The sequence below is a fragment of the Xenopus tropicalis genome, chromosome 9 (genome assembly GCF_000004195.4).
Source record: "Xenopus tropicalis strain Nigerian chromosome 9, UCB_Xtro_10.0, whole genome shotgun sequence".
Taxonomy (NCBI): Eukaryota; Metazoa; Chordata; class Amphibia; order Anura; family Pipidae; genus Xenopus; species Xenopus tropicalis.
The window spans coordinates 11167630-11178339 of NC_030685.2; positions in this window are offsets into that span (position 1 = coordinate 11167630).

Sequence of the window (10710 nt, forward strand, 5' to 3'; positions counted from 1 at the left end):
AAGCGTATTTATCAACTTTCACCCATTAATAAATACACTTCTAAAAATCCCATAGGAATGAACAGAACGTGGATGAGTTTATGGGGTCCATTTACTAAACAATTTTGAGGTAAATTTGTATTTTTTCTAAATTATAGAACATTTTGGCATGTATGCGAAAATTTCGTTAAAATTTCACACGTTTTTCGTGGTTTTTGGTAATAAATCGTATTTTGCACAAAGAATACGAACATTTCGGAATTTGTTAACGCTTTGGTTACACTTTCATCGGGACTATATTCTCGCCAAGTTTGATCTGTCGAGTGCCGTTGAGTCCTATGGAAGGCTTCCAAAGCCAGAACTGCTTTTGTGGCATTTACGAACTTTTTCCCCCCAAAATTTTGTGACTTTCGGAATGCAATTGCGATATTATCGTACGAACGATAAAAGCATAGTCGAGACATTTCAGAACTACAGAAATGATCGTGGTTACTTCGAATTTATACCATATCGAGTTTTAAGACCAGAAAAAAAAAACACATTTTAGTAAATGTGCCCCTATACTGTATGTATTAAGCTCTAAACTCCCATTTTGATAAATCTGCCTCTTAGTAACCTCTATGACATTTAGCGGCAGATTTATGAAAATGTAAGTTTAGAGCTCAATACATGTGTTTATGGGAAGAAATTCCTTAAGGCTTCTAGAAAAGTCCATTACATGGACTTTGCCCCATTTACATGGGTTTATCCTATAGGCTAAAGCTCACCCACTGGGTTTAAAGCAGAAGCCAGGATAATAGCTGATCAGATTCCCAACTACAGACCGGTTTCACCTTTTTGGGGCTCATCAGTGTAGTGCAGGGTTTTCTGATCAAGCTAAAAGGGTTGAGGAGACCGCCTCATATGTATGCAAATGTCATAACAGGATTCTGGGAATATGTATGAGGCGGTCTCCTCAATCCCTTTAGCTTGTTTGTGTATCCCCACTCCTGGCTCTCCCTAAGCTGATCAGAAAACCCTGCACTACACTGATGAGCCCCAAAAAGGTGAAACCGGTCTGTAGTTGGGAATCTGATCAGCTATTATCCCGGCTTTTGCTTCAAACCCAGTGGGTGAGCTTTAGCCTATAGGATAAACCCATGTAAATGGGACAAAGCCCATGTAAATGGACTTTTCTATGAGCCTTAAGGAATTTCTTCCCAGAATCCTGTTATGACATTTGCATACGTATGAGGCGGTCTCCTCAATCCCTTTAGCTTGTTCGTGTATCCACTATTTGATAAACACATGTACAAATAGTCAAATAGTGAGCTCTCATTTTCAACCAGTGATAAATAGGCTTCTAAAAATCCCATAGGGCTGTATGTAACTGTATTAGTCTCTAAACTCCCATTTTGATAAATCTACCTCTTAAAAAATGTTCCCTTAGGGGCAGATTTATCAAAATGTGAGTTTAGAGCTTAATACATTCGGCAAGCTGAAAATGCAAATATATATGACACCTGCATTCATTTACATTGTTTACTAAATGGAAGACGGATTTATGAAAGTGAACAACCCCTTTATCCGGTAAGTCTGACCCTCCGGTCACTGTGGGAGACAAAGGCGGGGCCTGAGCTGCTATAAATCTGCAGAAGCAGGAAGCTCTATATAAAGAATAATAAAATGTACAAACAGGATCAACAGGATCAATTAACCTTTATCTTAATAAAAATCCATCCCTGCCCCGGGCTGCACCCTGCCCATACTCAGTACAACTAAATGATTTCTGCTAAGTGTTACTGTAAGTGTTACTGTAAGTGTGACTGTAAGTGTGACTGTAAGTGTGACTGTAAGTGTTACTGTAAGTGTGACTGTAAGTGTTACTGTAAGTGTGACTGTAAGTGTGACTGTAAGTGTGACTGTAAGTGAGCACTTGGGAGTCTCTATGTTCCGAGGTGGGTGGAACACTGATTGCTTGAGCGGCTTGTACCCATGGGTCAGACTGACCGGGGAAAATTGCACTCTAATCCTGTTACTAAGACACTGGAAGTGACTGCGCTCTCGCTGCAAAAGTACCCAGGTCACTTTTTTGAGATAAAAATGCATTATGGGTAAAAATTGTTGGTGTTTGTGGAATATTGTAGTATCGAAGTGGGGCGATTTGTCTATCTATCTATCTATCATCTATGTAATCTATCTATCTATCTATCTATTATAAATATGTGTCTGTCTGTCTATCTATCTATCATCTATCTATCTATATCTATCTATCTATCTATCTATCATCTATCTATCTATCATGTATCTATCTATCTATCTATCTATCTATCATCTATCTATCTATCTATCTATCTATCTATCTATCTATCTATCTATTATAAATATGTGTCTGTCTGTCTGTCTATCTATCTATCATGTATCTATCTATCTGTCTATCTATCTATCAATTATCTATCTATCTATCTATCTATCTATCTATCTATCTATCTATCTATTATACATATGTGTCTGTCTGTCTGTCTGTCTGTCTGTCTATCTATCTATCTATCTATCTATCTATCTATCTATCTATCATGTATCTATCTATCTATCTATCTATCTATCATCTATCTATTTATCTATCTATCTATCATGTATCTATCTATCTATCTATCTATCTATCATCTATCTATCTATCTATCTATCTATCTATCTATCTATCTATCTATCATGTATCTATCTATATATCTATCTATCATCTATCTATCTATCATCTATCTATTTATCTATCATGTATCTATCTATCTATCTATCTATCATCTATCTATCTATCATCTATCTATCTATCTATCTATCATGTATCTATCTATCTATCTATCTATCTATCTATCTATCATCTATCTATCTATCTATCTATCTATCTATCTATCAGCTATCTATCTATCTATCTATCATGTATCTATCTATCTATCTATCTATCATCTATCTATCTATCATCTATCTATCTATCTATCTATCTATCTATCATCTATCTATCTATCTATCTATCTATCATGTATCTATCTATCTGTCTGTCTATCTATCATCTATCTATCTATCATCTATCTATCTATCTATCTATCATCTATCTATCTATATATCTATCTATCATGTATCTATCTATCTATCTATCTATCTATCTATCATGTATCTATCTATCTATCTATCATGTATCTATCTATCTATCATGTATCTATCTATCTATCTATCATGTATCTATCTATCTATCTATCTATCTATCTATCTATCTATCTATCTATCTATCATGTATCTATCTATCTACCATGTATCTATCTATCTATCATGTATCTATCTATCTATCTATCTATCATGTATCTATCTATCTATCTATCTATCTATCTATCATGTATCTATCTATCTATCTATCTATCATGTATCTATCTATCTATCTATCTATCTATCTATCTATCATGTATCTATCTATCTATCTATCTATCATGTATCTATCTATCTATCTATCTATCATGTATCTATCTATCTATCTATCTATCTATCTATCTATCTATCATGTATCTATCTATCTATCTATCTATCTATCATGTATCTATCTATCTATCTATCTATCATGTATCTATCTATCTATCTATCTATCTATCATGTATCTATCTATCTATCTATCTATCATGTATCTATCTATCTATCTATCATGTATCTATCTATCTATCTATCTATCTATCTATCTATCTATCTATCATGTATCTATCTATCTACCATGTATCTATCTATCTATCATGTATCTATCTATCTATCTATCTATCATCTATGTAATTTATCTCTCTCCTCTCTACCTATCTATCCATATATCCATATATCTATATATCTATATACACTGGATCTGGGATACTGCACGTCCATCTTGTAGGACTAGAACTTTTGGAATGTACAGCTATGGGCACGGCGCCTGCCTCATCTTTCTCTTCTTTTTAGAAAACATGTGACAGCAGCAGAACGTTCCACTATATCTTCCCATACGGGACTATGAGCCAGGCTGCTGGTTATAGGGGGAAGTCACTTACCTTAATCCCCAGTGCCGGTAGCTAGAGACGGCTCATATACAGACCCTCTCCCTTATGCGCCTCTGTCTCTCATGTAACGTTTTCACTTTCACTATTACTAACCAGCTTATCTACATTTCAGCAGTTTCCTAACCTTTGGCCCATACAGTAAATCAGCCGCTTCTGCTTTATATTTCCTCTTCTTTGTATCCGATGCACGGCACCGGTGTTCTGGAGGGATTCTGGTTTTAAAGGGATATGCTACTTAATAAATACATTTTATTGCACCCACAGGCTAACCCAGGGATGCCCCTCAGGTACTCCGGCTAACCCAGGAATGTCCCTCAGGTACTCAGGCTAACCCAGGAATGCCCCTCAGGTACTCCGGCTAACCCAGGGATGCCCCTCGGGTACTCCGGCTAACCCAGGGATGCCCCTCGGGTACTCCGGCTAACCCGGGGATGTCCCTCGGGTACTCCGGCTAACCCGGGGATGTCCCTCAGTTACTCCGGCTAACCCGGGGATGTCCCTCAGGTACTCCGGCTAACCCAGGGATGTCCCTCGGGTACTCCGGCTAACCCAGGGATGTCCCTCGGGTACTCCGGCTAACCCGGGGATGTCCCTCAGTTACTCCGGCTAACCCGGGGATGTCCCTCAGGTACTCCGGCTAACCCGGGGATGTCCCTCAGTTACTCCGGCTAACCCGGGGATGTCCCTCAGGTACTCCGGCTAACCCGGGGATGTCCCTCAGGTACTCCGGCTAACCCGGGGATGTCCCTCAGGTACTCCGGCTAACCCGGGGATGTCCCTCAGGTACTCCGGCTAACCCGGGGATGTCCCTCAGGTACTTTGGCTAACCCAGGAATGTCCCTCAGGTACTCCGGCTAACCCGGGTATGACCCTCAGGTACTCCGGCTAACCCGGGGATGTCCCTCAGGTGGGAATTTATTTTGGTCCATTATTATTTACAGTGCAACAATTTCATAAAGCCCCTTTGAGTTCATTGGTTCTTAAACTCTATCTTATTGGATAAAAAAAGTGTGTAAACGTTAAATATGTCAGTAAAATAATCTATCTGCAGCAGCACTGTTAGCTTTCAACTGAAAATAATTAAAAGTAATTGTACTGTCGAAGATAAAGATGACAGTTAGACGAGTGCAGGTACAGAAACCTTTAGTCCTCCCTTTGACCTAATACTGTATGTAGGATGATGTTGAAGATACAGAAATACGATATAGAAATAGTACAAAATTCAAAGATACCAACAACTAATTCTTGGACATAAAGCTGCAATATGTTGATAAAATAGTTGGAGGAGGATATTTGGAACAATCGATATATCTCACAGTAGAACAAATGAGGTACAGGAATGGATAACACACAAATATCTAAAATGGAGACATTTTCAAAGAAGAGTTTGACGTTCACCATCAGCGAAAGTGTCCTAAACCTGAAGTAAAGCATATTTAGCATCAATTAAGGGTTTCAAAATACAAGTCAACTCACGTAAGTCAAACTAAAGCTTAAAAGTGTTTACTCAAACATCGGTAAAAAATACAGATTACTTTAAAACTCTCAATTATTACAGGATTGATCCTGGCTTCTGGTATTATATCAGTGTTATGGCTTTGACTCTGTCCCAACATCTTCTTTTGACTTCTGCACTTCCCAGTCAGTTTAATCTCACCTCCCCATTCCTACTTCTAGAGCCCACAATGTCATAGTAACGCATGCTAAGCTTCTGTCCCCATCTGTGACTGCCACCTAACCAAATATCTAGCCCTTCTTGACTTCCAAAAAACAGAGGTGTCAATGTCTATGAAGATTCTCATTCATCCAGGTCATGATACACAGTATCTAGTAGAATTAAGTCTTATACATTATGTATCAATCAGTCTATGAAGGCCCTCATTCATCCAGGTCATGATATACAGTATCTAGTAGGATTAAGTCTTATACATTATGTATCAATCAGTCTATGAAGGTCCTCATTCATCCAGGCCATGATATACAGTATCTAGTAGGATTAAGTCTTATACATTATGTGTCAATCAGTCTATGAAGGTCCTCATTCATCCAGGTCATGATATACAGTATCTAGTAGAATTAAGTCTTATACATTATGTATCAATCAGTCTATGAAGGCCCTCATTCATCCAGGTCATGATACAAAGTATCTAGTAGAATTAAGTCTTATACATTATGTATCAATCAGTCTATGAAGATTCTCATTCATCCAGGTCATGATACACAGTATCTAGTAGAATTAAGTCTTATACATTATGTATCAATCAGTCTATGAAGATTCTCATTCATCCAGGTCATGATACAAAGTATCTGGTAGAATTAAGTCTTATACATTATGTATCAATCAGTCTATGAAGGTCCTCATTCATCCAGGTCATGATACACAGTATCTAGTAGAAATAAGTCTTATACATTATGTATCAATCAGTCTATGAAGGTTCTCATTCATCCAGGCCATGATATACAGTATCTAGTAGAAATAAGTCTTATACATTATGTATCAATCAGTCTATGAAGGCCCTCATTCATCCAGGCCATGATACACAGTATCTAGTAGAATTAAGTCTTATACATTATGTATCAATCAGTCTATGAAGGCCCTCATTCATCCAGGTCATGATACAAAGTATCTAGTAGAATTAAGTCTTATACATTATGTATCAATCAGTCTATGAAGATTCTCATTCATCCAGGTCATGATATACAGTATCTAGTAGAATTAAGTCTTATACATTATGTATCAATCAGTCTATGAAGATTCTCATTCATCCAGGTCATGATATACAGTATCTAGTAGAATTAAGTCTTATACATTATGTATCAATCAGTCTATGAAGGACCTCATTCATCCAGGTCATGATACAAAGTATCTGGTAGAATTAAGTCTTATACATTATGTATCAATCAGTCTATGAAGGTCCTCATTCATCCAGGTCATGATACAAAGTATCTGGTAGAATTAAGTCTTATACATTATGTATCAATCAGTCTATGAAGGCCCTCATTCATCCAGGTCATGATACACAGTATCTAGTAGAATTAAGTCTTATACATTATGTATCAATCAGTCTATGAAGGCCCTCATTCATCCAGGTCATGATACACAGTATCTAGTAGAATTAAGTCTTATACATTATGTATCAATCAGTCTATGAAGGCCCTCATTCATCCAGGACATGATACAAAGTATCTAGTAGAATTAAGTCTTATACATTATGTATCAATCAGTCTATGAAGATTCTCATTCATCCAGGTCATGATACACAGTATCTAGTAGAATTAAGTTTAAAACAACTGGACTTTTCTGAGTTTTTCTTGAAAACGTTTCACCACTCACCATTATGCTGCGTTGACATCCTTACCCAGTCATGTACTTTGAAGGATTAACACCTTCATCAATGAGAATCTTGGTACCATTGTGATTGGATCATACCTTCTTACACCTGTCAGTTTCAGCTAACACCTAACTGAATAAGTTCAATGGAACCATTGTGATTGGATGTCTGTGACTCTACTACCATCAAGGGTTTAAATACCGGGGAATTCCCTACCAGTCATTTGAACTGAAGAAGCCACTCGGATGAGTGGTGAAACGTTTTCAAGAAAAACCCAGAAAAGTCCAGTTGTTTTAGACTTAATTCTTCTAGATAGAGGTGTCAATGGGATAAAGATACGAAAAACATATTCTCATCTAATCATAGTTAGATGCAATGGGTCTGATACATTTGTAATGAAATTATAATAAACAAGTGAACAACCTTAAATAAGACACAACTGGAAAGAGCTTTCGTAGATGTACAGCAGGAGCGCATATAGATCATAAAAAGATAAAACGAAAACCACAAACTAATAGTGCATAACGTCTATAAACAATAACTCCAAATAAAACCAATCACCATGTGTAGGTAATATTAAATTGTGTAGTCGTGCTAAATGCTCACCAGATGGCGATGTGTTCAAGCCAAATTAACAACTTGTGTAGAACTTGAGACGTAACCGGGTCCTCAGCGTAAGCAAACAGAGAGATAAAACGGCAGATAGTATAAAATCATTTATTAAATAGATCCTGCTAAAATCAGGCTACTTACAGAACGTAGAAAACAACAGGCTCATAAATTTCTCAACGCGTTTCGCGTATATCCAATACGCTTCCTCAGGCAATGAATAAAAGTGAACTGGAAAGAGATGTGTTAGTGTCTGTTCTCTTGCATGCAATAATGGTTTCACCCTACAGCTGACAATCCATTTGCAGCACAGATTCTGCCTTGACAATGGTATTGCTGTAATTTGTAGCATTGGGGATAATGGGATTCTGACTGATCCCCTATCGTTATCGATAAGTCCATAGAAGGATTTCCCAACAGAAAAATATCATACCCTTGTTATAACATTCAAACATATAAAAAATGCATTATTAACATTAAATAAGTAGAGATGTAGCGAACCTCACAAAAAAAGTTTGCGAACCCGTTCCACCAAAAAGTGCAAACTTTTGCGAACTTTGCGAACCCCATAGACTTCAATGGGAAGGCGAACTTAAAAACCTAGAAAAGCCATTTCTGGCCAGAAAACTGATTTTAAAGTTGTTTAAAGGGTGCCACGACCTGGACAGTGACATGCAGGAGGGGGATCAAGGGCAAAAACTTCTCTGAAAAATACGTTGTTGACACAGCGTTGTGTTTTGTGCTGTAAAGGGCAGAAATCACACTACATTTCTAAACTTGTGTAATAAACTGCTTTAAAACGTCCGGCGTCTACATGCCAATCAAGTCGTGTAAAGGTTACAGCCGGTTCACACGCAAAGACAAAACGCCGCAGTAGTGGATACGGAATATATTATTGCTGGTGGAAAAACATCGCTCAGGTGATTTTATTGCAATGCAATGTCACTACTATGTGTAACGTGTTTGGTGCACTACTATGAATAACAGCAAACAGCACTGGACACAATAAAGAAAAGTAACTTAAATTAAAAAAAAATAAAAAATTAATAATAAAAAAAAAGTGTTCTCTGGTTGGTGCTGGGGGTGAACTACTAGGAGCAGCACACCAGTCCCCAACACAGCTAGACTAATAGCACTGGGCTCTAAAAATAACAGTAGCAAAGTAAAAAAACACAAATAAAAAAAAATGATGTGAATGTGTGGTTGGTGCTTAGTGCACTACTATGAGCAGCACACCTGTCTCCAACACACACAGACAGAGCTGCAGTACACAATGAAAAGAAGAGTAACAGTAATCAGAAAATAAAAGCAGTCCTTACAAGGACTATTGGGTTACAGCAGGACAGCTGTCCCCAGCAGCTACATACAGAGCAGTAGAAAGTATATTACTAGTCAGAAAAGCTACCTAAACTGCCCCTCAAACCCCTGCACAGCTCTCTCCCTATGCTAACTCATCAAGCACACACAGGCAGAATGTAAAATGGCTGCTGGGCTTCGGTTTATATATGGAAGGGAGTGGTCCGGGGGTGGTCCAGGAGGGAGAGCTGCCTGATTGGCTGCCATGTATCTGCTGGCTCTGGGGTGAGAGGTCAAAATTTGGCTCCAGCTAAGGCGAACCCAAAATTGCGAACATTGCTAAAAGTTTGCGAACTTGCGAAACTTGCGAACACCCGATTTTCGTGCGAATTAGTTCTCCGGCGAACAGTTCGCTACATCTCTATAAATAAGTACAAAATAGATTTCTATTTTCAGTTTGCCATATCCAAGAAGAGGCCTTTTGTTATGTAAGTGCGGTGTCGTTATTGGAAAGCGTCTAACGCAATCCAGGGATTTCCATTTAAAAAACTGGATTGCGCTGACCCAGTTCCTGAAAGTAACTGCAGAAAATGTGGGACCATGTGTGGAAGGAATGCATTTGCTGTGACAGACCACGGAAATATGTTGAATATATTAGGTAAGTAGCTTGAACAATCACATTCCTGAAAAAAGCTGGAATGCCTGATGCTTTTGCCAGGTGGCCCTTATAAAGACTTGCCCAAACAGAATGAGCAATACATTGATAAATTAGTCTTCAGAGGACCTGAAGCAACTGGGGCAGGTCACAAAATTAACTTTGCAAAATAACTGAACTGCAAGTGGCCATTTTAGTCAAAGAGTGTGCACCAAGGAATATGTCATATTAAAGACACAATTTGCAATCTAAATGATCTAAAATCTATAAGAATATGGAGCAGTAAAAATGCCATTGTGTTTGGCCATTGAGAAATACTGGTGTACTTACCAGTTGGTGTTTAGACAATTGTGAGCCCTATAGTAGCCATAAAAGAACAGAACCTGGGGGGGGGTACAAGTAAATTGCTGTGATTTTGTGGAGACATATATAAGGAATTATTTCAGATGGGGGATACTGGGCATTTGGTAGGTGAAATATTTTTTAAAAAATAGAGCAACAAAGGCAATTGTAGAAATGCAAGTAAGAGACATATCTTTTCCATGCACTTATCTTGCAAAAACTAGTATAGTATATCACTAACTTATAACCAATATCACTCATGAACACAGAGCATAAGTAAACAATGAACTGCAATATCGTGCTACGCAACCACTGAATATAAAAAAGTTTTGTTCAGTCCATGAGTTTTGTCCTTCTCAAAGTTCTTCTCAAAGCTCTTTTCAGTTCATTGTTCCGCAAACTGTAGATGATTGGATTCAGACAAGGAGTAAAGATTGAGTAGGTTAATGAC